Source organism: Diadema antillarum, unplaced genomic scaffold (assembly GCF_040938485.1).
Source record: "Diadema antillarum isolate AM-2024a unplaced genomic scaffold, OU_Dant_1.0 seq00000368_RagTag, whole genome shotgun sequence".
Lineage (NCBI taxonomy): Eukaryota > Metazoa > Echinodermata > Echinoidea > Diadematoida > Diadematidae > Diadema > Diadema antillarum.
In genome coordinates, this window is record NW_027271369.1 from 3,138,491 (window position 1) to 3,160,575 (window position 22,085).

The window sequence follows — 22,085 nt, forward strand, 5'->3', positions numbered from 1 at the left end:
ATAATAATACAAAATGTAATGATATCAACAAGAAACTGATAAAATAGAAGATAGAAGTATCTCTCCTTGCACATGTAATGTGTGTAATACGCCATCACATGATAAAACTAAGAAATTCTATGAAAAATAGTATTCTTGAATAAATGAAACAAACTTATTCAAATTAATCACATTCTTGCGCCGAGTTGTTTTCTGCACCGAATCAATTAGTGTTTTAGCATAGTAGCCATGATTAAATAATGGGCATACATGCTCCGGCTGGATTCGAACCAATGACCTGTCCAGTGATGAGGAGGTCGTTGGTTTGATTCCAGCCCAAGTATGTATGCCCATGATGTTGGTTACCAGTGCTACACTGTTTAATTCGGTGCTTATTTACGTCGATGTAGAGCACTTTGTCAATCAGTTGCAAGGAAACAAACTTGTATAGAAGACATGCCTAGATCTAGAGTGAGTATATCGATATAAAATCTAAATGTCTGCTCTTTTGGCATGAAGAACACGAGGAAAGCGACACAGGTGAATCTAGGCGTGTCTACTTTCGACTTGTAACATTATAGACGAGGAACTTTCTGGCATTCAAATGTTTAAAACGTTCTTGCTGTCCCAGTGTGATCTAACATCGGTTGCATTGAGTCTTTATACAATGGTGCACTTCATTGCAAACATTTGTCGCCATGAAATCGGGGTTTACAGATAGAGACAATAATAGGAAAACAATTAGTATTTCTCATATGCCTGGATTTTATTCCTGTTCATCAAAATGTTTGATTAAATTTACGAAACAAAGTTTTTACAAGTGAAACTGAACAACGATAGGAAGACAATTACTAGTAAATGAGAATCCCTTTTTGGCAAAGCCGTGAACGCAAAGCTAATTGCTCGAGGTGTAGCAACAATCTACAATAAGACCACAAGCAGATGAACAAAAGGAAAATACAAAAGTATTATACACTTTGCATAGCAAAATTGTTAATGAAGGCCAAGTTCTTTGCATTTTTGCAATTGAATAGCGCAGCAATCTACGATTTGCTTGTGTCTACAATGTAATGTACATTATGAATTTAAGTTATAGTTTACACGTATTTACATCCAATAGTTGCTTTATAAGAGCAGCGTTCACTCGCGCTTGATTATCTCACTGCGATACACGGTCCTATGCTGAGGGAAAGCCTCCAGCCCGATGACTAACGTTTGGTATACTAATACGAGAGAACAAACACAAGTACAGGCACGATAGTTAATGATGGATTCAGAAGCTAGACCGTAAAATGTTTCTGTCTCCTCGATTCACGAGAACCTATAACCTTGGTCCAATGTATCACATGAGTAGAGGCATACTAACAGATTTCATTCTTCAAAAAATCTAATTTCTGCTACATAATTATTTCTGCAGACGATCAGTATTATTTTTCTTTGAAGAATACCATGGAATACGCCATAATCACCATCAAACAAATCACCAAGAAAGTATCGATATAAACTGTAAATCACTGTAAATACAGTACTAAGTAAATTATTTGTTAATGATTCATTGTCATTTCATTTGAAGATATATATATATATATATATATATATATATATATATGATATATATATGATATATTATATACATATGATATATTATATACATATGATATATTATATATATGATATATATATGATATATGATATATATATATATATATATATATATATATATATATATATATATATTGTTTTGATTGTGCAACCTAAAGCCCCATTTGCTGTAATTGGCGTGTTGTGAGACATGGATTTATGGATCTCCACCCAATTAAACTTTCTGTACAGCTGATGTTATAAATTTCAGCTCAAATCATTTTCAGACAACCAATAATCAAGCTACTCGAAATCTTTCACAAGATTTTAACCTTTTCAAATTTATATTTTCGATAAGTATAAAATGGTATATCAGTCAAAATATAAACTTACAATGTTTTGTTTTACTGCATTGTCCAAGTTTGTAACGTTGTGTGCAATGACAAGCACAGTTTGCATAAGATTCCTCTTTGGGGACATACCCATGACACACAGTAGCTAGCGAAAGCCAGCATATTTGCAATGTACCCAGCGATTTGACCAAGTACGGTGTATATCCATTCGCTTACATTTTACTATAATACTGTGCTATTTACGAAAACAACAGAAACATTATAAAAGGTTATTTTCGATGACTGAAAAAAAACCTAGGACAAACACTAAAACACCAGCTACGTATAGATAAGACAATACTTCTGAGAGGCACTTCGCGCGTTATTAGGTCCAGCACCAACTGGATAATTCAATATAATTTACTGCACAGCAGTATAACGTGGTATTCGTCTTTCTGTCGACCAACCGATTGGTAAAGATGAATCAATGATTTACAAGGATAAAGACCTCGATAAAGTATTGCTCAGTACAGAGAAAATCTCCCTGAATGTTTCCACTGTTTCATTTCAAGGCAAAAACACATGGAAATGTGGTTGCATCGTGAAAAATAAAAATAATCCGATCACTTTGTTCATATATAACATCACACAATATTTGTGAAATATGAAAAATGAGCGCACGCAGTTTCCGCCGAGGTCAGAACACCAACTAGGGTTGTAAGACCATGCCTCAGGCATGCATTGTATTGGCCATCATCATGATGACTCTACATGTATGAAGAGAGAGACATCAAATTGAGGTTTCCTGGAAATATTCTCAAGAATGAAATTCTATTTAATTCAAATAATTCTCTTGATATAAAAATTCACAACTATCACCCCCATTCCACAATGATCGTGGTATTGACAACTAGATCTTCACAGGATACTAGTATAACACTTTGCATCAACTTTATTTTTTCTTCTGTATAGCTTAGTACAATGTACATACCACACTCAATCGAAAATTCCATCCCACGCACACTGAAAGAGAATATCTCACCACCTTCAAAGAATACATAACCACATGACCTGTCTTGACGTCACATAGCCTGTCGTGACATCATAGAAATGTTAAAATCCGGCTATCATGGCTTACCCCATTAACTGACATTTAATAGAGAGTGCACATAAAAAGAAACTGTTGTTTTAAATGTTACACTGTTGTTTTGTCTGTCAGCATTGATACAAATGTTACAGATCAAGAACATTTGGTCAAAATGAAGTAATTGTCATAAACTACTTGCCAAAATGATGCCACAAAACCATCCTATACCCCTTATTTTGGGTAGCACAAAGAAACCAAGAATCCTAAAGAATAAAAAGGTAATTTAAGCAAAATACCTAGGAGAGAAACTTATCCAAACATTAAAAGTCAATCTCGTTATCTAGAATAGTTCCTATTAATTCTCTCTTCTTCTTTTTTAAATCAGGTCACGCAGTCACGTGATTATGATCACTAGTATTCCTTCAGATCTTGACAGACGAAATGACGCAGCTGAAAGATGAAGGAGACAACATCCTCTGTTACACTGGCGATTCTGGAGAACTTTTCAAATAATAAATACAGTCAATAAATATGTGCCTTACAGTGATGTCAGCGAGGTTTCCATGGGTCTTTCAGCTCATCACTTTGTTGGCCCAGTTCATGCTTCGCGGTTGCCAGACCGCTGCTGACGTAACAATTGTTTCTGCTCCTTACACGTGGTGCAGCATATCTCCTCGTAGCGTGGCATCTTGCAGTATATCCTATATTTGTTGCGTTTGCAGATGACCGAGTCCAACGGCTGACATTCTCCAGCTAGGGGGACAGGAAAGAAAACGACCAACAATGATTGTCTGCACAACAAAATAGAGCAACAGTACACATTTAACTCAGCGTACAATTTTAGAGCAACAAACACCACAACCTAATTTATTAGCAACAGTCGAAATCACAAGGTTATGAAGATTACCATATTTCAATGGCGTAGATAAACAAAGCTTCCATCATCAAAATCATCTTTCAGATCACTAGCAGTTCCTATGGTGCTATGGATTAATTCATGGATTCCACTGTTTTATATAGAATCACCCATGTCCCGAAGTACTTAGTAGCTCCTTCAGCACAAACTGTTGTAAAACAAGGCGCTGAGTGAAACCTACAAATGGAAACTTCACCTAATGAACTGAGCTGATTTAACCTGAATGTGATAAAAATGGGAAACACCAAAGGTCGAGGGGAAACACTCACGCGCACACGGGTCCATCTCACATGACTTTGACGAGGGTGGTCGCTCTGTGAAACAATGGAAGGACCCTGGGACGCCCCCACCGTCTGCCGGCTCACACGTCACTGATCTCGTCTTGGTGCCAGTTCCACAAGTAGCAGAACACTGTTGAAAACATAAGCAAAGGAGGATCTCATGATTAGTAAAGAGGAAAGATATCGATGAGTATTTCGATGGACAACTTTAGCATGTCCTCATCATCGGGAACACACGATAACACAGAAGAAATGTATATTTTAATTTACATGGTGACAGGCTCTGGCTCTGTTAATTTGCGATGTACATGTAGATTCCTTCTTGGTTGATTGTGGCAGTGACGGAGACCAAAATATACTGGTCGAAACGCCAAACACTCTTCTCCAAATGTATATCTACGTAATGCACTGCAAACCATCAAAAAGAAAGGACAACTGATAACGAAGAACAAACGGCTAAGGCGAATAAAGAAAATTCGGCAGAGGTGACGAAACAGTTTCAGTGAAACCTTTGGTAGTGACTTTTGGTATACTGAATTATACCCACAAGATGGATAAAGGGATGAGGAATGGTATGAAGGAATGACATCAAGGAGCAGCCATCAGAACAAGATCGTACGCCAAATATACACAACTACAGTATCAACTCTGTTAATTCCCACAAATTACAAAGCTTCTAAAAGCCAACAGTAATCCTAAATTCAACAGTAGGTACATGGTACCTCCAGTTGGACCCCTACTCCCGTCAAGCATCAATACAAATGCCACACATCTGGGATAAGGGCCCACACAAGTTGCACAAGTTTTACACCTGATATGCAGACTTACCTCTGACCATGTGCCTGTGACCCAGTCAGCAGGGCATGGCCCCCTGTTACACGCCTCGTTGTCTGACGGCTGAGGTGGCAAGCACATGGAGGGATCCACTCCCGTCCGCTCTTCGTCCCGAACTTCCACACACTGCACCTCTCGCCGCCTGAACCCGTTGATACCGCATGTCTCAGAACAGTCACCCCAATCTAGAATACTCCACTCGTACCTAGTACATATCCAAGAGAATCCAGACACAAGCAGTTATTGTATTGTCTGAGTTAACAGTATCACATATAAATGAAGAGTGGTGGGTGATTTAAAATATGTTTTCGAAATACATAACAAAGGAAAAATTACTTACGTCGGTGGAGGCAAAGTTGTAGGAGGTTCTGTTGTAGTTGGTGGCTGCGTGGTTGTGGTAGGAAGCTGCGTAGTTGGTTCCACTCCGTCCCTACTTCTGGGGATCGGTGGCTGGGAAGTTGTGGCGTCCTGGGATGGCGTTGCGCCGCACTCGTGCGTGTTACACCGCTTTCTCTGACCCTTGGGATTGTAGTCGTCCATCCCGCAAAATGATTTCTTCACCGTGACTGAAGTGGCCCGTCGAAAACATTGATGTCTGAAGAAAGAATAACCTGTGTATATAATGTAATTATTGAATGGGAGAGCATAAACGACAACAACAACAACAACAAATCTGTGGAAGCCAAAAAAAAAAATTGCTTCACTGTTTGAGTTTATAACGACGATACATGGGTGCCAATATCCATACCTTAGAAATCATACCTTGGAAGTGGGCTTAAAGTTATACCAAACTTGTTTGCCCTTCTGCACCATTAAGATGATTAATTTGTGTGTGATAGGCTTTGTGCAGCTGGAGTACATGGACATTTGAGAACTTCATCAGGGTTATAGTCATCTATCTTACCGGAACTTGAATGTGTTGATTGAAGTGCTCTCTACTACATAGGATGGTAGACTGTTCCATTCTGACATTACTCTTCGAGAATAAGAGGATTGCCTAACTTTTCCTTGACATTTTCCTTTAAAATCTTAAATCGATGTCCTCTTCTTCGGCTGCAGGATAAAAAGTCAAAGAATTCAGTTGACTGGAGAGCATCCATTCCCTGTACAATTTTACATATAGGTTTGTATCATGTCTGATCTATGACTTCTGTAGGTCAGTGAGTTAGCGTTAGGTTTTTCATATATCAGAATCAAGGAAATTTCACGGGACTATTTATTCATAAAATGATTCCAAACGAAAGGATAGTTATTCTCTGGCAAGGACATGACGAGATATTCACGTTTTCAGGGAGCTTATTACCGACTCTGAGAGACTTGGCACGTTTGGATGAGTCTTAGACAGTGATGAGTAATTTTACGGTGAACATCATATTAGTAACACAGATCATCGCAGGTGGTAGAGGGGATTTCATGTTCGCATAAAAACATCTCAGAACGCAAAACATCTAAATACATCTCATAAATTAGATCAAGGGCCGTTTTCCAATTTTGGCGAGGAAGCGCTCTCTGAAACTGCCATTATTTCTTCATAATTACGTATGTAGTGAAAGATAAATGTTTTATACTACATCTAAAGAGTTGATCTTTCGAAAAATTGAAACAGTTTGAAATTTTGCTTGAACTTGCAATCCCTCTTTAACTACCAAATTTGGCCTCTTTAACATTAGCAGTGATTTTCCAGAGAGCTCTGCCATTATCACTACTCCAACCTGGTCAGTATCCATTCATATAACTATCAAATCGTACCTTGGTATGAAGTATCAAAGTATCCTGTCAAAGAGGATACGAACGGAATTTGAACCAAGGATCCCGTGTTTAACCCTTTGTGTGCTTTGAGCGTCGATCGGCACAGAAAACCCCTTAACGCAGCACATACTTTCCAAAGTTACCGGCAGTGAGGGGGTCAAGAATCCGGATCCATACCCACCATAAAAGTGTTCCCATAATCCATAATCATCTTCACTCATTAGTAATAATCAGTGAATCATCCACTGGTGTTGCAAAATGTCCTCCAAAAGCATTAGATGGACACTACATAGACGAGTTTCCGGCTTACCTCCGCCACACTTTCTGTTACATTTCGTCCAGCCAACCTCGCGCCACTCGTATTCCGGTTCGTCAGGCCCGATCGACGGATCGATCACGTTCACTATTGGTGGCGTGTTCCCTGTATGGGTATTACCGTCAACGGCGACATCGACGCTCGACCCCGGTTCCGGAGTGACTGCCGAGTTTCGCGACTCGAAGTAAGTCACGCTGTAGTTGAGTGTATTGGTATCCCTGGTGATGTAGGCCTACGGACAAACACAATTACGGGGTAATAAAAGTCAATCGTGATTTGTCATTGAAATTGTAATGAGCCTGTACAGCACAAATTTTTAGTTTCAAGTTTGCGTATTAAAGCATCTTCTTGTCTATTATTCCGTTCCACTCCAAGAAGCATACATTTATGTCGAAAATTACATTTTGATAAAAATGAACTCCCGAGAAAAAGAGCAAGCCAAGATAACTTTATGATTTATTGTGTTTTTAGAGTACCACTATGGAGAAAATGTTTACAAACATCCATAATTTTTTAAAGAAATTGCATTGATTGATATAAACCATCTCTTCTATCAACACTTCATGAAGATTTTGCCCTCACCATCAAATAGAGCTCTTTTCCTATTGGTCCTTTGCTGACCAGCCTTTCACGATTATCGCTGACGTCATAGGAAAATCGGGCGCCATCTATGACGAAGTCCCTGGGCTCGGATCTTCTCCTTCCGGGGTTGAGGACATATTTCCCTGAGTCCGCGGTTTTTATTGCTGCATGATTAGAAGAAAATGGAATCAAAGTTAAGAAACCTGGCGGTGGAATCCATACTACTCAGACTTCGCACGGTACCGGTAGTGCGTCCTGGATTTGTTTACTTTAGGTGGATTCACAGCACTGCAAGCTGTGGATATTTCGTGTTATCCGAGTATGGTAGTGGAATTTGCAAATGTATTACATGATTTACATCCTCTCTGATTAAGAAAGTCATGCCGTATCATGGTGATATGCACTTCTTCGTTCAGTTTAAGTCCCGGTCACACAGCACTCCACGTTTAAATCACGTATAAAAAGTTATGAAAATCTGGTGGACGTGGTCGTAAGTGGTAATTTTTTGGTCAATTTTGGTTTGGCCGTGCTTTGTACGGGGTATGGCCGTTGGCGGCTGTTCCACTCCTGAAGCACTGCCTAAGCACGGCTAACTACGTCCAGCCACGTGTATGTACGCGGAAAAATCCATTTGTCAGTGATAACCCGCTAAACACACGCTATTTCCCGTGATATCAACGCGTAACACGCGTCAGATGACCGTGCTCTGCCCGTGACAGACCGCTAAACTTTCGCGTCTTACCGCGTCTCCCCAAGTTTTAATCACTGCCGGAACACGGATTATCACGTGTGTTTCACGTGTGTTGCACGTCTTTACCACGTGTGCCGCCCGTGGTTGTCCGCGGAATAAAATTTTGAACAGTTCAAAACTTTTTGCCGCGTCCGACGCCCTTCCGATTTTTCCCCGCGTCCTTCCACGTCTATAAATCGACTGTAGCTCGTCTTAAACTCGACATCAACGCGAACAACATCGTCTGCTTCACAGGAGACCACTTTTTGACGTGTTTTGGCCGTGATTAAGCCGTAAAGCGCTGTGTGACCGGGCTTTTATATCCTGTTATTCTGCTTTTGACTTTGATGAAGACAAGATACTAGCTTCCGAATGAAGACATAATTTGATATCTGTATGTGCTTTGTCACATTGTAATACACGTTCACAGCATAAAGACAGGTCGGCCTGACTGACCTGCTATTATACAAATTTGCAATTAATGGTAGCTATTACTGGACACATGTGGCGGTAAACAGACGAGTATAAACAAACAACTCTGCAGTTATTGACGTGGAAGTGGTAACATGGTGTCTGCAAAATTGACTTGTCACATTGAGGACTACATATTTCGGGATATTCTATTTTGTAAGGATGACGAATCGGAACACTCCAGAGGTATTTTGATAAATCATGGAAACGTAATTTATTCATAGGATCAATCGCCCCACTCCTCGATCACCAAGTATTGCACCTACAAATACTTACCTAGAAAGTGAGTTGATGAAACAGTTTTCTTGACATCTACGCTTCGTATAGCTGGCATGAGCGAGAAAATCTTCTTGTACCCTGAAACAGAAAAAGTTCACAGAAAGGAATAAAGATTGTTTAAAATGCTCTCTGCAGGCTGTTCATCAACAACCACTGGGGAGCCGAGACAAAATGATTACACCAGGTGGATTATCGTCCACATGAGGATTAAAATGAGAACAAGAAGCAAGAGAGAGTGCGTAAACGTTGAAATATTGCAAGAAGTCTATTGATATTCGATAAGAAACTATACGTTCTAATTTCATTTCTCAATTAATCGACGGATGAATCACTCTGTGTATGTATAACTCTATGCACCAATTTCTCTATTTGGCCATCAATTTACAAATTCCACATTTTACTTTTATCATTACAATGGATGCACATACTAATAATTACGGTATTGTTAAATACTGAAAACTCACTTCTCTTTTTCGAGGCATCGTCGCTGATATCTAGTTTAACCCGTTTACAGCTGGAGCCATCCCCGCCGCATTCTCCACACTTGTCAAATTTCACTTTGGAGCCGAGCCGGTTATCACAACCCACGGACTGAGAAAAATGAGAAAATCACGTAGGAACAGATAAAGCACCCTAATTATGAACCATAATCAAATCGTCATAATATGGAGGCAGTGATACAGGTTATCATCATCGGACGATATAGAACACACACACACACACACACACACACACACACACACACACACACACACACACACTGTTCATCGCTACTGAGGAGGAGCTGAGATCTACTTACGACTTGCTTGCCCTGGATGCAAATGCTCTCCGGGTTATCGTACGAGAACGGCGTGCCGTCGGTCACGTTATATTCTGACATCGCCACCTCGCCCGTCTCTTCAGAAGCACACGTCAGTCGACATCGGAGTGTTTCTAATGATCACATAATCATACAGAGCTACTGTGATAAGTATTCATTTTCATATCATTTACTTTCTAACTTCTCTAATGAGATATAGCCAAATATTTAAGGCAATTTTACTGCCTACCTTGCAATCATTGTGATTAATGTTTGCTGTACCTCTTTTATAAAAACAAAACAAAACGAAATGAAACGAAACCGCAGATCAGGTTTTGGTTGGTTTCTATGGAACTAAAGATTCATCTATAATATCTATGTAGCGAGGGAACTGTGAAAAGAGCCACAACTTTTGTTTGTAGATCAATAACATTTTTCATCACGAACAAGAGAATCACTTACTATTCCTGTTTTCATAAGGTAGCCAGACGTGCCTCTTGCTACGGTGAACCCAGTTTGTGAAGAAAGCCAAACACTGCTCAGCTCGCTTGTCAACGGGCCCGCCAGGACACTCCTGTTGGAAAAGGTGATGGTCCAAACAATTTATCTTACATTATCCTCTAACTAATCAATGCTGTTTCACTATTATTGACAAATCTCCAACTAAGTCAGCTTTTGGGAATTTGACAGATCGTTTAAAAAAACAAACCCAAAAAACAAACAAACAAGTATCAAGTAGTGACTGTAACATTCCTCTGCGGGTGTAAATCTTCCAGTTGGTAAAATAGCTTTTCTGTAACTTCTATCGAGATTTCCAAACCAGGGTTGTGGAAGGAGACTAACTATCTACCCTAAGTCACTATCGAGCTAAGAGAAATTTTGGAACCAAGCTGTAATGAGTATATACTTCTCTCTCTCTGTGAAATGGCATTAGTTTATACAAAAATAGATTTTATTTCACTTTACAACACCCATAGCTCGGAAAAGACGAGGCAAGATTTGATTTGAGTTCATACTGACATCAGTAACACACCACAATCCCATACGTACGAAACATCTTATTTATAAAAATGGTAGTAATTAGTCTGTACCCTGGTATTGCACAAACGATACTCCTCGGCCTTCCCGACGCAGTCTCGCCCGCCATATTGAGGTCTAGAAATGAGAGAAGGTGGTAATAAGAAACGAAAGTTACGAGATAATGTGTTCAAAGTACTTCTGACTGAAAATAATGATAAGCCTACCAATAAGTAAAGGATCGCCATGTAGTAATAGGAGTAAAACAATGTGTGTGACAGAAGTACGGCGTTCTTTTTTGAAAGGAATTCGCACATACTATGATAGACCAAGGGAAGGGTAAATATCATTCCAACGTGTTGAATGTAAACAAATAAGAGTCAGACATGGACGATAGCACAGGACTGTGAAGTTATTGGACTTTGATAAGAACAGTCTTAAACGAAAATTTACATATCATATCTACTTCATTAATCGTATCATTCCTTTAATCCAAACAAGCTACCTTTATTAAACTTGCCATCAATGATGGATGGATGGCTCATAATTCAAAGGATTGATGGTATTCCAATTCCAGTTATTCATTGTTCATATCAACATTACACTTCTCCATTTGTTCAGCATCATACACTGCCACAGCCAGTAAACAGTGAATACCTTGGTACAATGTATAATTGTTCGTGCAATGTTGTATGACAAGACTGCCGTTATTAACCAATGAAACGAAACTTGGGGGTGCAGCGGAACTCGAGTAACTCTTCAGACGAATCATGTTCCGGCACTGATCGAAGCGCAGAGATTGGCATCTTCTCGTAAGAGGAGAGATAAACTGCTACAGGGCTTCTCGACCCTCACTGACCTGGGATTGTCGCAAGTCCTGGACCTGTACTGAGCCCCTGTGCCACAGGTGTACGGACACTCCGACCACTGGCTCCAAGCGCTCCAGTGACCATCTATCTGGTTCTGGGAGTACCGACATCTCCCCTGCACGCACCACTGATGGGGTAGAAGAAGAAAACTTTAAACATCAGTTTGAGTGACGGGATGACGATGCACACTACGACGTTAAGTGGTGACGAATTCAGCGCATAATGAATGGAACATGGACAAACCAATGACAGATAATTCAATCATGAATTCACCAATTTCTCTCTGGGGGTGTGTGGAGTTTGATCATCACAATCGAAGGAAAGAGGCATTTTCCTGTCCGGATACTACACGTGAACGACTTATGCGATTAATAAAACTTCAACCAAAGAGACGAGTTTCCATACCACACGAATGTCACTTGTCTTCATTGGTTTGCGTGGTTGGTTCTCGATTATATATCAAATTCCTTTATAGATTATTTTCAGAATAACTTTCAAATATCGTGGTACATTCTATTCAGTGAAAGTACAACTAAATTTTGACGCATATGTAGATTACTCAAAATGTCACAGTTCTGTGTTATCAATGATTGTCTAAAACGCCGTAGGGCATACACTAACAACGCAGACCAACAATATTTCCAACAAAACGGAAGCGTGAAAATGTCATCCATTTAGCATAATATTATGCAACATCTACGTTAACCCTATTTCAACTGGGCTATTTGAGACCCAAGTTTTTACTGGGGGGGGGGGGGGGATCAATTTGACACCCCCCCTTCAGATCTCGGCCGCCGATCGCGCGATCGCCTTGAAACTTTGCCTTAAGATAGAGCCGGATGTCAACTACAAGATTACATGGTCATACAATAGAAAAATATTGGCTCTCTATCCTTAGTAAATTAATTATGCAAATTTACGCATGAAATCATATTTTCACTTATAACTCCATTAAAATGACTGAAGGATCCCTAAATTTATGTGTCAGAGTTCCTCAAGACACATCGAACAATTTTCTTTAAAAAAATAGCGAAATCAAAATCAATTTCTTTTGTTTTTTATTGTTTTGTTAATTTCTTATGTATTTATTGTTTTTTCGACCTTTTGTTTCTTTTGTTTTTTCGCCAAAATTTGTTGCGGGCACTTTTTCAAACTTATCTACATTAGAATTGATTCATTTCTGTGGTTAAAAGTTAAAATAATCTAATTTGTATCAATTTAACAAAAAACACAATTTGCATTGGATTTGCACACGATATCATGAATTTGAGCCGTTTTTGGGTTGACATGCATACGCAAAACATTACGTAACTTCAGATCAGTGTACCCGGACGTCGCAAATTTGGTCTCAAAATATGCGGGAGACTTCAATGAAAAAAGTCATGAAACGACGCGGCAAAATCGTCGTGCGTTGCGGAATCGTAGCGCGAAACGTGGGGGGGGGGGGTCAATTTGACCCCCCCCCCCCCCCCCAGTTGGAATAGGGTTAAAACACGTCTATTGCAACCTATACACAACACTTCAGGAAAATTGCAAGACATTTTTGGAGAGTAGTCTCGTAGCAGTGAGCTTCCCTTTTTATGTATTACAATAACATAGAAAACTGTAAACGCATCACTGTTACGAGGACATTGCACGGTGCGTATAAATGCATGGTAAATCACACGAAATACAATATTGGTTTAACGACATGACCATCGACAATGGTTTAGGTTGGGATGCTGGAAGATACGCAGAGGTCAAAGGTTATTCCAAGCACACTCATGGTGACAGTGCATTGCAGACGACATGCTAGGCTAATGTACTTTGTGAGCGTCGATATCACTGGGAGATCACGTGATTAAGTAGATTCCTCACTGCGCTTTCAATGAGAGTATCTTGAGTCCTTGAACACGACTCCATTCTCAACTTTCATTCGTGAGGTTACCATGGGTTACAGAAGTGGGTCGATCCTTAAAGTGCAATTCGACTTCAAGCTCACGTTGGCTTAAATAGATATAGCGAAACTACCAAACAAAGAGAATGGTTGAGATGTCAAGTCGGATCTAATTACCGGCAAGTTGAATGAAAGTCAAATTGACACATGTACCGCTTTGAATCATGTTTGTTTTTTGATGGAATAAATAAACTATTGAATTGAATTGAAAAGTTATGGAAGTTCACATTTTGGAAATATCTATACGGAACAGTAAAACTAGCAGCAACTGACCACATCATCACCTCAAAAAGAGCCTCTTATTGACCTTTACATAAATCTCCGCTTCATTTTGTGGAGCTTATTTTATACAAGATCAACAAGAGCTATATACTGTCATCTTTTTCACACCATATGATTGAAGTCTTGTGATACCCAGCATTGACAAATTTCAGAGAGAAAGGTTTCTTTTGTGTAGAAACCAATCAGAGTGTGGGGAGATAGTGATATCATTCCCTGTTTTGACTTATCAGTGTGGTTGCGACCCAATGTCACTATTTTTGAAATAATGAAACATATGGAACTTTGTAGTGCCAGGATCACTTCCTTATATGTCCGGTTTGTTATCACTCTGTTCGTCTAAGTTCACTCCACTTACTGAGGTCAATTTGAAAATAGTATGGAGTTGCACATTAAACCTGACATATTCCGTTGATTTTCGTCCGTCTTGTTTCCAGCGACGGAATAAGTTGTGAATAATTTCGGAACACCGATGCATCAAAGCCTCTCCTTTCTTGCCCCAAACAGCGCGCAAACAATCGTGCTCCAAATAATCCTCTTGCTCAAAACACACCAAGACAAAGGATACTTCAAGTGGTTGCATCCCTCGGAAAGTTAATACGTTCACAAGAAAGGTGGAAATTGTGACAAATCTACAGGTGCTGGAAAATCTATCAACAATCATTGCGCTCCCACGCAGCCATAGTATTGTGATTGATGATATACTGTAAGATGTATTTGCATTTCATTTTCCCCCATTCTATCACATCAATCGATTTGCTGGCCCTATAAAGTCGGTTTTCTCCCTCGAGAGAGACAAAGTTCAATGCACACTTTCTCGTGTACAAATTATGGGTATGGCGCGAATAGAGTGATAATAGTTCAGGACAACAATGTAAAAAGCTTCTCCTTGTGGCATGCTGGATGATGATAAGGCGAGAAAACATTTTCTCTGACTCTTTGCCGGATTCCAGCTGAGATTGTTTGTTGTCTGATCAATATTGATGCTTTTATCTCCACCAAGCATACACATTCCCACTCTCGTGCTATACGTGCAATTCTGACAGTAATCCCATCACATTCCAGTAGCATGCTCTAAAAAAGATGTGTGTCCCTTTAAAACTGAGTAGATGCTTCTACATAGGGCTCGAAGTTAGATTGGAAGCGATTACTTGTATTTATTCCGTTATCTAATTATAACCATTTCCAACAACATCTATGCTCTCACTGACTAAATTCATTGATTGCATCAGCTCATAATTTATCTCTACAGGGGCCAAAAGTGCTAATATCACTCATGCATAAGTACCTCAAACAAGTCAGAATCAAAGTCACGGACATCTAATCACCTAGTTACATAATATTAGAGCAGTTTATGGTTACAGACCCACTCACTTTTATAATGTGATATCCTACTCACTTTTATAATGTGATTTCACATTTTACTTCAGTGGAAGCTGTAGTGCTGTGATAGGCAAACGTTAGCCACAAAATGGGGATTAGCTTCCTTAAATTCACTGAGCTCGATCTCGCAGGAACAATATTGTAGGTTTCACACACGACAACCGCCTAATTTGTCCGAGTGCAGGTTTACTTAAAGGGGAAGGCTAGTAACTGATCAGTGGGAATCAGTGCGAATGCTGGGGGATGATTGTTCCAATTCTTGTGAGATTCATTTAAGAGTACATTATATATCTATTGTTGTGTGAAAATTATTTGCTTCAGAACGGTCTCATATTCAAGTAATGTGCAGTTTAATGCCCCGTCACTGACCAGGCATGCTAACTGTGCTAGAACTTGCTACTTGCTAGTGCACTATAACAGCAACAGGGAATGTCATGTGGTCCCGATTCCACCAATCACAAAATATGTTTTAAATATTATACCATTCATCACGTGATGGTGACTATTCTACACGTTCATCAATGCGGCATTCCGAGGAGACAAACACCATACACAATATTCGCATGGCCAGCGTGCACAAATACGCATGCCATCTTACCATACCCGGACCGCATGTAGATCCGTCTAAGGGCGGCCCTTTCTTGGACCGACATAAAAACTTTTTGCGTGGGTGCATGCACCACAACTGCTCGCAGCGATTGTAATCGTTGAACTGTTAAGGAAGACAAAATGGATATAAAAACAAACAATACAGAAACATAATAATCTCAACATCGATACACAAGCAGCAAAAAGGTTGTAAAGCCAGATATAGGACATAAATCATGGAAGAATATAAAGCTTGTAAGAAAAACATTCGGGAAATTTACAATGACTAGAATCCTCGTTTGTTGGCTTCAAAAAATAAACGGTGTGTTTCCGAGGGTTGTTGGTTGCTCTGAGAAACAAATAAATGTGTGTATATTGCAATATAAACACTAGAAGTGAAGAGTTTGTTCGCAAAAAAACCGATAAGTCCATTTTTGAAGATTTTGAAGTACGTTCTCTGTCATAAAGTACAAAATAATACCTTTTAAACGATATATTGGTCACTACATATAACGGTACATTTTTGAAGTTATGGTAAAAAAAAAATTCTTATTATTCTCTTTATTTTTCTTGACCTTTAATCGCAAATATCTCCATTTGGCAAATATGGACTTATCGTTTTTTGCGAACAAACTCTTCAAGTGCTTTCCCTTTTCATTTCAGTTCATTTGTTTTCCTTTTGGCGAAATGTTGCATTCAGTCTAGTTCACATCGTAGATCTGGCTCTAGAACCCTTTCACCGAACTTCAGCAGACACTGCTGCCTTACCATGCCGGGTCCACAGGCAGTGCCATCGAGGGGAGGACCGTTGCGCGATCGACAGTTGTAGCTTGTGGGATGCATGCACCAGAGCTCTTCACAGGGATTGTAATAAAACTAAAATGCCATGGTAGTGGAAGGAAAAACATGCTCTATAATTACTATGGCCAGTTTTCTAAATGAAAGTTGAACTATTCGACTAATCAATTGTTGTATTCAAAGGTCTTTTTTGACTTGTCTATTTTGCCCTCTCTCTCCTACACAACCCCTCCCCATTCCTCCGATTCCTTGTCTCAAAACTGCATTGTCATTTGGAATTCACAAAAAAAGTGTGTATTCCATTCATTCTTCGTCTTGCGCTGTTCCACAAATTTGATATTGAAACTTTCACTACCTTTTGGGAGTTGTGAAACTTACCATTGCCATACGCAAAATTACTATCTTCGATTTATTTCAGGGCACAGAAAAGCTTCATTAGGGGAAATTTTCGTATGTTTCGATACCTGCTCAATGTATTTTGTGCTGACTACTAACATCCTTTGAGAAACATTGGTCCCATATTCTATTTCCGAAATTTAGAAAATCAGCGAAGAGATTGTGACTGTGACTGAAACACCGAGTTAATCACTTCATACTATAGGCTCTCAGTTCAAATCTCTGAATTCTATTGCTTCAAGACTGCTTTCAGTCACAGTATTGGTTTTAATTTGAAGTTAGCAAATCAATTATCGTAAACAATGATGTCCCACTGCTAAAAGAAGAAAGGTTCTACAACAAGAAGCACCCCAGTAGGGGGATGAATATTTATGAAACACGTCCCGTGGTCATTAATGTTTGTGCAATTTGATGTGTTTGGTATTCTTCTTCAGATTGTTACTCACCGCGGTACACGTACGATAGCCATGTCCGAAATCAAAGCGACATTGTTCGTCCATGGTATAGCGTTGGCCCGGATAACCGCGTATCTCTGGATATCCACCATCAAACGGATCGTCCCATAAGCAGTAATATCGTCTGAAAAGAATGTTTATAATAGACTTCGTAAGAAGAGAAATTTGGGGATGGAGTGAAAAAACCCCACACTTTTAGTTTTAAAAGTTCTTAAAAAGGACTGTTGAAATGGGAAAACTTGTACAAAATAGCACTAACTTTTAGTTTAAGGTAACCATTCGTTATTCAGTAACATACATTAATTTCAATGCGGTTTCACAAATGTTTACACACGAATACTGTTTCGTTCATCGGGGGTTGTCCAAGCCATGCAAACCGATGACATTGTGCGATAACAGCAGCACAGCAAAACATCTTCATCCAAAAATTTTAGCATGTGGTTCACACTAAACCAACACACAACTCATTGAAAGTGTTGTGTGTTTTTTTCTACGGAAACATACATATTCACTCAGGTTAATAAGGGACAAGAGTACTTTTAAAGATGATGGAAGTGTATTTTAAAAAAAAAAGAAAGATAATCGTAATAAAAAGACGGCTCTCCTCCACATCCATCCATCATTGTTACCGATAGCCTGAACACTGCTGCAAATGAATTGCCTTTTGATTTTAGTAATGATCATATCACCCAAAATAGGTTGTGCAATTATATTACAGTGAATCAATACAAAAATATAATTCAGAATGTTTCTGAGGATACATTTTCTTTTTTGCATCTAAATATAAGGAGTTTGAATAAACATTTTGATGATTTAAAATTTTTATTAGAATCTGATGCAAGTCAGTCGCTATCCGTTATCGGATTAAGTGAGACATGGTTAGCTTCCAATGCAGAAAATTATTTCGCAATCGAGGGTTATAATTTATTTGTTAACAATAGGTCTGATAAGAATGGAGGGGGGGTTGCATTGTATGTAGCACGTTCCTATGATACTATTATTCATGAAGATATCTCTAGAATGGACAATATTGTTGAATCTTTGTTTATAGAAATTTTCATCCCAGGATGTAGAAATCTTATGGTAGGCGTTATATACAGACCCCCTAATTCAAATTCTAATGATTTTTTAGATTATTTTTCAGATCTGGCTAATTCACACGTTTTTAAAAATAAGGATTGCTTTTTACTCGGCGATTTTAATATTGATTTGCTGAAGTCTGAGCATGATAATATCTCTAGTGAGTTTCTCCATACACTTCTGTCCTCGTCTTTTCTTCCGCTTATTTCTAAACCCACACGTGTTACAGATCGCTCTGCCACCCTCATTGACAACTTGTTTTGTAATATTTTACCCCTCCCCGATTCTTTTATAATTCTTTCAGATATGACCGATCATTTTCCAATAATGACTTGTTTTACACCTAAAACACCAGCTAATACTAAACCTGTTTCATCTTTTTTGTTCAGACGTAGAGTTTCACCTGAAAAGTTAGCAAGTTTTGATGCGGCTCTCGAGAATGCTGACTGGTCAGGAGTATTTGGCAGCGATGACGTTAATATATCTTTTCATAATTTTATGGAAATTTTCAATCATCATTTAGATGATGTAATTCCAAAACAAAGAAATAGAACCGAGTATAAAAAAACACCCAGGTTACCTTGGATTTCAAGATCAATTCTTCGTTCAATTAATAGGAAAAATCGTTTGTATTATAAGTACAAAATTGAAAAAACTGAGCGATCGAAGAATAGATATACATCATACAAAAATACTTTGACAATGATTTTACGTTCTGAAAAGAAAAGATATTATTCTAAGCAATTATCGAGATATAAGTTTGATATGAAAAATACCTGGAAAGTTTTAAAACAGGCCATGAATGTTCCGAGTAAAAACTCTGACATTGATAGAGTTAAAGTGAATGATGAATTGATTAATGATCCCCTTTATATTGCAAATATTTTTAATACTTATTTTTCAAAAATAGGCGAAAATTATGCTCATAATATTCCTGCAACAGAGACTCATTTTACTGAATTTTTAGGTCATCGTAACTCTGATTCCATATTTTTCACACCAACTAACAGATTTGAAATTATTGATATAGTTTCCTCTTTTGAAAATAAACGTAGTTCTGGTTATGATGAGATAGATAATTTTGTACTTAAGGGTGTTATTTCCTCGATTGCTGATCCACTTGCTCATATATTCAATTTGTCAATTCTTAACGGTGTGTTTCCCGATAAAATGAAATTAGCTAAAGTAATCCCAATATTTAAGGCAGGTGATAAGTTTGAAATCAGCAATTATCGCCCAATTTCATTATTATCGTCATTGTCCAAGGTCTTAGAAAAACTCATTTATAAGAGAATGATTAATTTTTTGAAGGCACATGAGGTTATTACGAATTATCAGTTTGGTTTTCGCGAGAAACATAGTACTACGCATGCTCTTTTGCATTTTGTTGATAGAGTTGTTCATGCAATTGATAACCATTCTCATTTAGTTAGTATTTTCTTGGACTTCTCCAAGGCCTTCGACACTATCAATCATGATATTTTACTTTATAAGTTATCGCATTATGGAATACGTGGGAAGGCCTTGGAGTGGTTCAGGAGTTATTTAGTTGATAGAAAACAATTTGTAACAATTAAAAACTATGATTCAGATGTCAGAGAAGTCAAATGCGGCGTCCCACAGGGAAGTCTTTTAGGGCCGTTATTGTTCATTATTTATATCAATGATTTTTGTCGCGTATCCGACAGCCTCTCTTTTATTCATTTTGCAGATGACACAAATGTATTTTTTGCCCATAATGATATTGATTTTCTTGTTCATAAAATCAACATTGAGTTGAAGAAAGTGACAAATTGGGTCAGGGCCAATAGGCTATCACTCAATGCTCAAAAAATGAAATATATGCTTTTTAGTAACACTGTTGACAGTTTAAGTATGAATATAGTATTAGATGACTCTCATCTACAAAGAGTCTCACATACCAAATTTTTGGGTGTCATTGTGGATGACAAACTTTCCTGGAAATCACATGTTGATAATGTTTGTAATATAGTATCACGTAATATAGGTATAATAAATAGATTGAAATTTTATATTTCACAAATATCATTACTTATGTTATATTCGTCGTTAATATTGCCTCATCTTAATTATGGAGTATTAGTTTGGGGCAACACTCATCAGAATTTATTAGACAAAGTGTTTCTTTTACAAAAGAAAGCTCTTCGTGTTATCTGTAATTCCTCTGTATGTTCTCATACAAATATGTTGTTTGCCTCCAACAAGCTCTTAAAAATGACAGATTTGTTTTTGTTTAATTTAGGGCAATTTATGTACAAGTATTGTAATAACTTGCTTCCATCTATTTTTGATTCTATGTTCCTCAAAAATCAATCATTTCACAAATATCCCACTAGGCGATCTGGTGAATTTCATTTACCTCTTTTAAGAACGATTTTTGCTAAAAACTCACTTATTTATGTAGGCCCAAATTATTGGAATTCTTTGAATCATGACTTAAAAGATGCTCCATCCATATACTCTTTCAAGAGGAGACTGAAGTCTTTTTTATTGCAATCGTATGACTCTACAATACTGAATTAACCTTTTGGCTTTTTTTTATACTAACCTGTTTACTTTGCCCCCTACTCGAAGAGGTTTGCAATGTTGTCATCTATGCCATTTTTTACCCATAGAGTCTAGTAGATGACTCTCCGTGTGCTACCTCGGTTCATATATCCCTCTATTTTCTATTTTCTTGTCTTTCTTCAAGGCGTCAAAATTTCGCTTTCCCCAGCAACTATCTTCTGTTTCTCTCGGCATGCTTCTGCCGAAGATCGCTGTTTATGTTTATGTTGTTTCTGTTGTTCTGTTACTGTTTCTGTCTCTTGTTTGCGTTCTTGTCTGCTATTTTGTCTTCAGTTCGTCAGTCTTGTCCGCCCGTTTTGTCCTTTACAACCTTTTCTTTAGTAGTTGTCTTGCTGTCTAGTCCTGTTTTATGTTAGTTCGCGTCTATGTAAATGTATTTATTTGTTAATCTAATTTCTAGTGGGCTTCCAGACTTCTTCCACTTTGTTATCTGTTTGTATATACGACGGTTCAATTTAGGATCTTTTCGTTGATGTTCTTCTCCAGAGGGACCCACATACTACAAGCTCTGTCTTTTTAGTGGGTCCCTCCATTTTTCGCATTTAAAACAACGGTATACATGTATTTCGCTTTGATCACTTATGTTTCTTTCTTGCAATACAATGTATGATTACTTTAGGTCCTCAATTGTTATACTCTTTTTATTTCACTATGTTCTACTTACCTTATTTTCTGTTACAAAATGAAGTGAAACATATGTTTTTTGTTGAAAAATGAAATAAACTTTGAACTTGAACTTGAACTTGAACTTAAATAATG

General features: G+C 38.2%; 1 pseudogene; it reads right to left on the reverse strand.

Moving 5' to 3' along the window:
• Nucleotides 1–2,347: 2,347 nt before the first annotated feature.
• Nucleotides 2,348–22,085, reverse strand: part of LOC139731378 (A disintegrin and metalloproteinase with thrombospondin motifs 3-like) — a 90,158-nt pseudogene continuing 70,420 nt past the window's right edge.